Source organism: Lotus japonicus, chromosome 2 (assembly GCF_012489685.1).
Source record: "Lotus japonicus ecotype B-129 chromosome 2, LjGifu_v1.2".
Classification (NCBI taxonomy): domain Eukaryota; kingdom Viridiplantae; phylum Streptophyta; class Magnoliopsida; order Fabales; family Fabaceae; genus Lotus; species Lotus japonicus.
Window position 1 is genome coordinate 53,678,449 of NC_080042.1, and position 11,323 is coordinate 53,689,771.

Here is an 11,323-nt window from a genome sequence, read left to right on the forward strand (position 1 = left end):
AGTGATGCTCCGGCGAGGGTTAGTGAAGATGACCCAAAAACACACCGCCACAACTCTGAGCCACCATCCTCCATTGGTGACTCAGTGAGGGCGTGAAGGACAAAGCCTTCCCCTTTCCTGCACTGCTGGTTATTGTATTTGGTTACTGTACTTTTTTTATATTTTTTTTTATTCAAGTATTGTTTTAGTATGATACACGTTTATTTTTCATTCTCTGGTCATGATCCAAATTTATTTTTCACTCTCTGTATGTATCTGGATATTATCTATGAACAGCAAAGATTTTAGTCTAGGTTTTCATGTTACAAATTTATTTTTCATTCTCTGTATTTAGATATGAATCAGTAAAGTTGAAAATAAACCACCCAGATGTTTCACATGTATTGGGAGTATATGAACAACATAGTATAATAAAGTCTTAGGGGAGAAGAAAAAAAAAAGAATTCCTTAGTGAAAGTGAAAGCTACAATAAGGCTTCTTGGTTCTGTTATCAGTTGGTTCTCCTATCAGATTACTTTCAGTTTCTTGCTTTTTTTTTTAATGGTCTTTTCCTTCTCAATTCTTTTTTTTGTCCCTTGGTAAAGTAAAAAAAAAATTTCTATTTATAGGGGATGGCAGAAGGATCCGGAACCCACTGTGCTGATCATCTTTATCCTATTATTTTTCTTTTCTTTTTGTTTTTATATCGATTTTATCATTTTCTTCTTATGAGCATTTTTTGTTCGAAAATGGGCTAAAGGCCCACTAACCACACACTCTCTGGTTTTACTTGGCAGATCCCCTTTTTTTTTCCTTTCTTATTACCATTTTTGGTCGAAAGTGGGCCTAATGCCCACTAACCACACACTCTTTTTTTAATTGGCAAAGCATTTCTGGTAAAAATATATGGGTCAAAGACCCGCTAACCAGACATTCTCTTTTTTTAATTATTGTTACATGGTTAAGAAATCAAAAATAAATTAACTCACTTGATCACTAATACTAAAGAGTTCACTCTAACTTTATATCCCTAATTAAGTTATTAATAATTTTTAAATTCAAACTATTAACCCGGACAAAAAGGAGTATCCACAGCTGCCCCTCTTTACTTGTCTCTTACCATGGTAAGAGCTAAGTAAAGACGTGGATACAAGGCGCGAGGACTTTACTTACACTAATATAAAGTCGGGTAACCCGCAGTAGGTTAGAGAGCAAACTTAGAGCGCGCAAACAACCTCGAGCGTCGGACTAAGCACCAACTCGAGTTAAACAAAGACAACATAGGCATCGACATTCATATACCCGCCTAAGTCAAACAAAATTTAAACAGGCATCGGCAAATAACACACCCGCCTGAGGCTAACAGAAACTAAACAGGCATTGACAATAATGTACCCGCCTGAGGCCAACAGATATCGACAAAAACATACCCACCTGAAGCCAACAAAAAGATTAAACAGGCATCGACAAAAACATACCCGCCTAGGACCAACATAAACTAAACAGACCTTGACACTAATGTACCCGCCTGAGGCCAACAGATATCGACAAGAACATACCCACCTGAAGCCAACGAAAAGATTAAACAGGCATCGACAAAAACATACCAGCCTGGGACCAACAGGTATCGGCAAAAACATACCCACCTGAGGCCAACGTGATCCACAATAACAAGCAAATGCAGAATTTAATATACAATGATGTTATGCATGGCATGCAAATGCAGTGCCTTAGTGATTTTTTTATATTAATTTTTTCATTTCTTTTCATCTTTGTCATTGGTATCAGTGCTAGACACCATTAATTTTTATTATCTTTATTTGGCGCTGATCTCCCATCCTTGCAGTATCGAATGTTGTGGGACATTTGGATCAACTTTCCTTAAGAACCATAGTGATTCCTCATGACTCTTGTGATATTTGCATCAGATGCTCTCTTCCTTCTTCTTTTTCTTTTTTTTAATATATATTTTTTAATCCCCTGATCACATATACCCTTCTTCTGGACATGCCCCAAATGCTCGAGGCGAACAGAAAGCCTTTAATCAGGAATAAACTCACCTCTTAAAAAAAATATATGTTCACCAAACAAATACAAGTTGAACAATAAATATTCATATGATATCCAAAGAAAGGGAGTTGTGTTTACAAGGATAATATTCATAATGGAAGAAAGAAGACAAAAGTTTGGAAAGGAAGAGGCTAGAAGCTGGTGACGCATGAACAAAGTAACGCCCTTTCAGTGCCAATGCCAGCCATTCATGCCCAAGACCTCAAAGCCTGTTAACCACTTGCAAACTTCCCCGCGTGAGGATCCGCTTCATGGCAAAGACTCGCTTTTCCACTTCAATCACACTTTGCCCCCTGCATCAACATTAGTCTTTATTTCTTCAGGCCTAACTTCGGTCACCTCAAAGTGGGCCGCTCTTTCGAGTTTTCGGCTCACGGGTTTGCTCTAATTTTTGCTTAGGTCGCCTTTTCAGGTTTTCAACCTAACGAGCTTTTTTTTTTTCATTTTTTTTTCATTTTTTTTTCATTTTTTTTATATATATTCTCATCTTTTTCTTTTTAATTTTCACTCATAGGCTGCAACTGATTGTTCAACCTGTCTGGCCGGCTCTAAGCGTAATACTTCTTGACCGAATCAGAATTGACAGGATGCGGGAGTTCATCGCCATCCATATTAGTAAGAATTAAGGCACCTCCTGAGAATGCCTTCTTCACAACATAAGGACCTTCATAATTCGGAGTCCACTTTCCTCGTGAATCCTTATGAATTGGTAGAATCCTTTTAAGCACCAAGTCCCCTTCTTGAAGTTCCCGCGGGCGTACTCTCTTGTCAAAGACCTTTTCATTCGTTTCTGGCATAACTGACCATGGCACAACGCATTCAGCCTTTTTCCTTCAATAAGATTCAACTGTTCAAAGCGAGCTTGGATCCATTCAGCCTCTTCTAACTCGGCTTCTTTTATCACTCTCAATGATGGGATCTCTACTTCAAATGGGAGGACCGCCTCCATACCATACACCAAGGAAAAGGGGGTGGCACCAGTGGAAGTTCGCACAGAAGTGCGGTAGCCATGCAAGGCGAAAGGGAGCATATCATGCCAATCTTTATAAGTTACGACCATCTTTTGAACGATCTTCTTGATGTTCTTATTAGCCGCCTCGACCGCCCCATTCATCTTTGGACGATACGGAGTCGAGTTATGGTGCTGGATTTTGAAATCGTTACACAACTCTTCCATCATCTTGTTGTTCAGGTTAGTTCCATTATCTGTGATAATCTTTCTTGGAAGACCATATCGACAAATCAGCTCCTTTTTAATGAATCTCACTACCACATTCTTTGTCACACTTGCATAAGACGAGGCTTCTACCCATTTGGTGAAATAGTCAATCGCCACCAAGATGAAGCGGTGCCCATTTGATGCCTTTGGTTCGATGGGTCCGATCACATCTATTCCCCACATTGAGAATGGCCAAGGTGTCGTCATAACATTCAGAGACACTGGGGAAGCATTGATATTATCAGCATACACCTGACACTTGTAGCATTTCTTTACGTGATTACAACAGTCTGTTTCCATGGTGAGCCAGTAATATCCTGCTCTTAAGATTTTCTTTGCCATTGTATGCCCATTCATATGGGTCCCAAAGGAACCTTCATGGATTTCGTCGATTATTCTTTGTGCTTCAGTTGCATCCACACATCGGAGGAGTACGAGATCCAAGTTTTTCTTATAGAGGACATCCCCGTTCAGGAAGAAGCTGGTGGCCAGTCTCTTCAGGGTCCTTTTCTCATTTTCGGTAGCATCTGATGGGTACTCTTTGCACTTGATGTCATAATACCATGGTTTCCCGTCAGGCTCCCCTTCCACAACTTGGCAATATGCAGGTTTATCATGATTTTGAGTTTTTATGAGAGGCATCTCACCATCCTGGCTGACTTCAAACATTGATGACAAAGTTGCCAAAGCATCTGCCAACTGATTATCTTCTCGAGGGATGTGGTGAAGGTTAACCTCATCAAATTCCTCCATCAACTCTCTAATGTAGGATTGGTAAGGGATTAACTTTGCATCTCGCGTTTCCCACTCCCCTTTCAACTGGTGGATTACTAATGCTGAATCCCCATACACCTCCAAGTTTCTTACTTTGGTCTCCAAGGCTGCTTGCAATCCCATTGCACACGCTTCATACTCTGCTATGTTATTTGTACAGTCAAAGCATAACCTGGCCGTGATTGAAATATATTGTTTTTCCGGAGAAATCAATACAGCTCCTATCCCATGTCCAAGCATGTTTGATGCCCCATCAAAAAAGAGGACCCATTTGCCGTCTCTTGAAGTTTCTCCTTCTTCAAATAATGCCATTATATCCTCATCTGGGAATTCACATTGCATCGACTGGTAATCGTTCAAAGGTTGATGTGCCAGGAAATCTGCGAGTGCACTACCTTTTACGGACTTCTGAGTTACATACAGAATATCGTATTCTGATAGGAGCATTTGCCATCTTGCAATCCGTCCAGTGAGAGCAGGCTTTTCGAATATGTATTTAATTGGATCCATTTTGGAGACCAACCAAGTCGTGTGACTCAACATATACTGTCTCAATCACCGAGCGGCCCAAGCCAAAGCACAACAAGTTCGTTCTATTAACGAGTACCTAGCTTCACAGTCAGTGAACTTTTTACTCAAATAGTAGATGGCTTGTTCCTTCCTTCCAGACTCATCATGTTGCCCCAGGACACACCCTATAGACCCATCCAGGACTGTTAGATATATTATAAGTGGTCGCCCTGGAACGGGAGGCACCAGTACAGGAGGGTTCTGCAAGTACTGTTTGATCTTTTCAAAAGCACGTTGACAATCATCATTCCACTCCATCGACTGATTCTTACGCAGCAATTTAAAGATGGGCTCACATGTGGCAGTGAGCTGGGATATGAACCTAGCAATGTAATTCAGCCTCTCTAAGAAACCGCGAACCTCTTTTTCTGTACGTGGGGCTGGCATCTCCTGGATTGCTCGTACTTTGTCTGGATCAACTTCTATTCCTTTCTGGCTCACTATGAATCCCAACAATTTCCCAGACTTCACTCCGAAGGTGCACTTTGCTGGGTTTAACCGAAGCTTAAACTTCCTCAGTCGTTCAAACAACTTCTGCATATTTGCTATGTGCTCTTCTTCAGTTGTTGACTTTGCAATAATGTCATCCACATAAACTTCAATCTCTTTGTGCATCAAGTCATGAAACAAGGTGACCATTGCCCTTTGATAGGTTGCCCCATCATTTTTCAAACCAAACGACATCACCTTATAACAGAAGGTTCCCCACAACGTGATGAATGTCGTTTTTTCCATGTCTTCAGGGGCCATTCGAATCTGATTGTAACCCGAGAAACCATCCATGAATGAGAAGAACGAATGGTGAGCAGTGTTATCTACCAACACATCAATGTGAGGCAGGGGGGAATCGTCTTTGGGGCTGGCTCGATTCAAATCCCTATAATCCACACACATACGAACTTGGCCATTTTTCTTGGGGACTGGGACAATGTTTGCAACCCATTGGGGATACTTCGAGACAGCCAAGAACCATGCATCAAATTTTTTTTAACTTCTTCTCTTATTTTCAGCGACTTCTCAGGCTTCATGCGCCTCAACTTTTGCTTGACCGGTGAACATTCAGGCTTTAGGGGCAACTTGTGCACCACGATTGCAGGGTCGAGTCCAGGCATATCCTGGTAAGACCATGCGAAGACATCAACATATTCAAAGAGTAATGAGACCAATTTTCCGCGCGCATCTCCCTTCATACAAGTGCCAATCTTGACCTCATTTTTGTTTTCCTCAGACCCCAAATTGATCACTTCCATTGGCTCCTCATGCGGCTCGATTTTTCTGTCCTCTTCATCCACGAGCCTCAAGAGATCGGGGGAGGGCTCCCACTCATCTTCCTAAACTTCATCAGCTTGATTAACGGGACGATCAAAATCATGAGATAAAGGGCTAGCACTGTCACTGTCAAGAGAATCACTTTCGTACCTGCATTATTGGGAAATGAAAGAAAGAAAGAGAAGAAGGGAAATGAATAGAAGGAATCTAAGGATGGGCATGAGGCACAAAGATAAAACATACTTGGAAATTCAAAATGCATTTTATTGATAGCATATAGATATTTTAAAAGGGTGAGCCCTAATACAAAGGTCTATCCTAGAGCCTTGGGCAGAGCAATAGGAGTGGCATTACAAATTACTTTGAATCTGGGCTAAGGACCACAGGAAGCTCAAGAATTTCCCAGTTTTCGAGTTCTGAGTCGGGCTCACAGGGAAGAACAAGATCAACACGTTCATTCTCAGGTGCTTCTTCTGCAGCCATGGCGACCTGACTTAAAAAGGCGAATCCAGCGCTCTGAAAGCTTTTACGGATGTCACAGATAGGGATCCCTTGAGCTAAGGCTTCTCGTCCCTCTCGCTTGGCAGCCTTCTTCTCTTTCCTTTCATCCGCAATCCTTTTTTTATCGGCGGGCGTGGGTACATACCCGAGTCCAGAACGATCTTTGTTGATTGGGATTTCCACCATATTGGTTCTGCCTTGGCCTTCATTTCCCAATCCGCAACCATATTGGTACCCATTTTCTATCATCATCTTAGCAGCAGGTGATGCCCCAGATAATTCGGTCCTCAGAATCGGTGCTTTTTCCTTCACATAGGTAGCATTAGCTATCTCTAAGGATTGGAAAGAAGCCTCCACAGCTCCCTCAGCAGCCTCTATATAAGGGGTTGTTATTGGCTTGCTTATCAACATGTCTTCCTCAGTGGATACTATAACAAGCTTATCATCAACTATGAACTTGATTTTCTGGTGAAGGGTGGATGGTAATGCCTTTGCAGGATGCATCCAGGGCCTTCCCATGAGACAGCTATATGCCGGCACCATATCCATCACTTGGAAAGTCATAATGAAGGCTACTGGCCCGACCAAAACTGGCAAATCAATCTCTCCCAACACTTCTCTTCTCGTACCATCGAAAGCCTTCACAACCATAAGACTAGGCCTCATTTGCAGTTTTCCAGCTGGTAGTCTATCAAATGTCGGCTTCGGCAGCACATTAACAGATGACCCATTATCAACAAGAGCTTTGGCCATAATATGATCCATGCATTTGAGAGAAATGTACAAAGCTTTGTTGTGTGTAATGCCTTCAGGGGGAATCTCAGCGTCAGAGTACGCCAAGACATTATTAGCTGTGATATTACCAACGATTCCTTCAAATCTACCCACCGAGATGTCTTGGGTTACATGCGCCTCATTCAAGACCTTCAACAATGCTTTTCTATGGGGATCTGAATTCATCAAGAGGGCCAACAGAGAAATCTTCGCCGGGATGCGATTCAACTGGTCCACCACTGCATACTCACTTTGCTTTATGAATTTCAAGAATTCACACACCTCCTCATTGGACACAGGTTTTGATTCTTGTGCTATTTCCTCCATCTTTTCATTGGCAGCCTCTCCACCCGCTTTCTCTTTTCCTTTTTCGTTCACCGGTGCTTCTTTAGGTTTCTCTTTGTCATCTTCTGGTGGGCCATAGATTCGCCCACTACGGGTCATCCTCCCGATTCCAGAAATGTTGGTAACAACTGGAGTATCACGACCACTAATCTTCAGCTGGGAGTTATTCGGATAAACCTCTAGGTCATACTTCCACGGCACTGCCTTATTGTCCTTATATGGAAAAGGAGCTGGCATGCGTATCATAAGCGGAGTTGGTATTGTGGGGGTGCTGATAGGGCCAGTTTTCACATACAGGATAACCAAGGGCTTTCGAAATGGGGGTGCTTGCCCATCAATCACGCATACATCACTGTTGTGTACTGCACGACAAATCTGTACCAGTTTCTCATCCATTAGGTTTTGGAGAATCAGTTTAAACTCTTCACAATCCTGGATCAAGTGATGTGACCCGGGGTGGAGACCACACATCTCCTTCTTATCTAGATTCCCGCTTATCATGTCGTACTTGCACATCTCAACGAAGATTACACCCATGGGAGTCTTCACTTCATCTACGTTTTCCACCATTTCTTGACCGAGACTTTCCTCAATTGCATTGGTAGACTGCTCCCCATGATTCGGGAGAGGGTTCTTCTTGATGTTTGGATCTGCCTCTTCTGTGAAGGTCAACCATTTAGCATCAATCAGAGCTTGCACCTTGTGTTTCAGTGGCAAACATTTTTCAGTAGAGTGACCTATCGCACCCGCATGGTAGTCACACTTAGCATTTGGGTCATACCATTTCGGATATGGGGGTTCAACGGGCCTCAGTGGCGTAGGAACAACCAATGAATTACTGATGAGGTGTGGAAGTAGCTCTGAGTATGTCTTGGGGATTGGGTCGAAACGTCTCCTTTCTCCGCTCCTCTGGTTTGTATTTGACCAAGAACCTTGATTTGGTCTAAAATTCTGCCTAGGATGTGCAGGAGCTGGGGGCGGTGCTTGAGTCGCAGAGGGTGGAATGTTGGCCACCGTCTGGTACTGTGGCTGTGCGCGGGGTGAGTAATGGACATTGTTAGCTTGCTTGTCTTGCCCTTCAAAACCTACAGCATGTGCTTCACCTTCTTTCTTCCTTCCGCCATTGTAGGTAGGTTTCCTCGCACTCGGGACTCCACCCGAGGCTTGAACAATTCTCCCGGTACTCATTCCACTTTCTACTCTTTCCCCAACGGTCACCATATCTGCAAAATTGGAAGAGACGTTTCCAACCATATGATCGTAAAATGGGGGCTGAAGGGTTTCCGACGAACATAGTTATCATCTCTTTATCAGTCACTAGAGGGTATACTTGAGCTGTTATCTCCCTCCATCTCTGGGCATACTCTTTAAATGTCTCATTCCCTTTTTTCAGCATATTCTGAAGATGTATCCGATCAGGGGCCATATCCAAGTTGAGCTTGTATTGCTTCAGGAACGCATCGGCGAGATCCTTCCAAGAGCGAATGTGACTTCGTTCTAACTATGTATACCAACTTGATACTGCCCCAGAGAGACTATCTTGGAAAAAATGGATTAGTAATTTGTCATCATGCGCATAGGATGCCATTTTTCTGCAATACATTGTTAGATGATTCTTTGGGCAAGTGGTCCCTTTGTATCTATCGAACTCAGGTACCTTGAACTTTGGAGGAATGACGATATCCGGGACTAAGCACAAGTCTGCTGCATTCATGACCCCATAATTGTTTCCCTCAACATCTCGTAACCTTTCTTCTAACATTGCAAATTGTCCTTTCGATGCGTCTTTGGTTAGGCCCGTAAGAGCCTCCTCCACAACAGTTTGAATATGCAGTGCATGTCCATGAACTGAGGGAGGAGGTACGGGATTTTCCAGGGATGCTTGAAGGTGAAGGGTAGTTTGTGGTTGCCTATGATCAGGTGTAGCATGGTGAGGATGTGACACAGGAGCAGTGGTCATAACTGTAGATCCTTCCAGAGTAGTGTAGGCGTGATCTTGTGGCTGGGTGATACTCTGCAGGTTTGCAGTGGGATTTCCAGAGTTTGTACCAATTTCAGACACAAATCCCGAGAGCGGGTTTGGATCAACTGTAGGCGTATAGTTCTGAGGGATGCCATAGAACGGCATAAATGATTGTGACGCTGCTTGTGAAGAGACATTGGAGTTATGTGGGAGCGCGGAACGAAACATCACCCCTTGGGGAGTAATGATCAGAGGTTGAGGCTCGAAGCCAGGTGGGTAAGCTGGAGTGGTCACATGATCTTCAACGCCACTCGAAGGGATCCCTTCTGTGCTTTCTCTTCTTCCGAGTGCCTGCACAGCTTCTAAGATTTTTTCCATTTGCTCCTTCATCTGGTTCACTTCACTCCTCAGCTCTTCTTGAGATTGCTCAAGTCCCTCCATAAGTCTGGTTTGGAGACGAGTCCTGTAAGGATGATGGGGATACAGCTTGCCTGTATTTTATAACAAACTCTTTTATTACTTATTATATCATTCCTTTTGATTTATTAACAAAACAACACTCATTTGATTGATTTTGATGTTTTTTAAAGTTTTCCCTTATTATTATTCCCTTTTTTTTTAGGGTGAATCCTTTAAACATCGATGTCTTGGTAGCGCGGAGACAGACCCATGTTCGATCAATAGAGTAGCGTACTCATAAGACCGTAACATGGTTGGCAATCATCCAAGGGAGGGCGCACATTTTTCCACAATGGATGATGCCTTGAGAATACTAGCAAAATCTTGTCAAACAAATAGCAGTTGCAAACCAAATACTTCATTAAAAAGATGTCTGATACATTAGACTTCATCCATTACATAGATACAAAAAATCTAGTAGATGACCCTCTTCAGCTCTATTTCTCTTTCAACTCTTCAAGGCTTCATTCATTACATAGATACAAAATACTCAGTAGATATCTCTCTTCAGCTCTATTTGTCTTTCAACTCTTCAAAGCTTCATTCATTACATAGATACAAAAAACTTAGTAGATGTCTCTCTTCAGCTCTATTTCTCTGTCAACTCTTCAACTTTTTCTTACTCTCCATTCCTTGCCCTATTGAGCCCCTGAACAATGCTGCCGCAGTAGTCAACTAGCCCAGTAGTGCCGGGAGGGAAGACCCTGAATGGATTGGTGCGATCTTTCTCTGCTTCCTCCCAGTGGTCCCTCAGCAGTACAGCTTGCTCATTAAGACCTGTTATGACTGTCTGGAATGCCCACCATCCTAGGTTTGCTTCATCATTTTTTTGATCATGGAGATTCTGCCAGTAAAGAGCCTCTGTCTCATTTTCCGTCACTTTCTGCTCCAAGGCTATAGCACCCTCCACCATGGCATCGTACATACCTTGAATTCTGGAAACTTCTTCATGGGCTTGGCCACAATTGGAGTTTACGGCATTCAGCATGCCGTCGAGAAGATCATATGCATTTTCCAACTCACGGCGTGTTTCCTTTTCAATGCCAATTTCATTTTGGAGCATGTCGATTACTAGTTTATCTCGGCGGCTTTCCTCTTGCATTTTTCCTCGCGTTTGCTTCTCCGTCAGAAATCTTTCCTCCCATTGGCTCAGACGCTTTTTCAAACTTTCATTCTCCCAAGTCAGTTTCTGCATACGTGCTTCCACACTATCTCTTCCCCTAGGATTCATGACAGTTTTCCCTTTCCTAGCTCTTGCAATCTCTTCTTCATGGTCCCTTGTCAAATTGTTCACGTTAGTCTTTAATGCTTCATACTTTCTTTTCTGATAACTTGTTTCCTCATCAGCATCATTTTTCTGTTCAAGTACCTCTTCAACCTGGGCCTTTAGCTTCTCTAAC

General features: G+C 42.8%; 1 pseudogene; it reads right to left on the reverse strand.

Annotated features, from left to right (window-relative positions):
• Positions 1 to 2,596: 2,596 nt before the first annotated feature.
• LOC130736641 (uncharacterized) lies at positions 2,597 to 10,135 on the reverse strand (annotated as a pseudogene).
• Between the last annotated feature and the right edge of the window lie 1,188 nt (positions 10,136 to 11,323).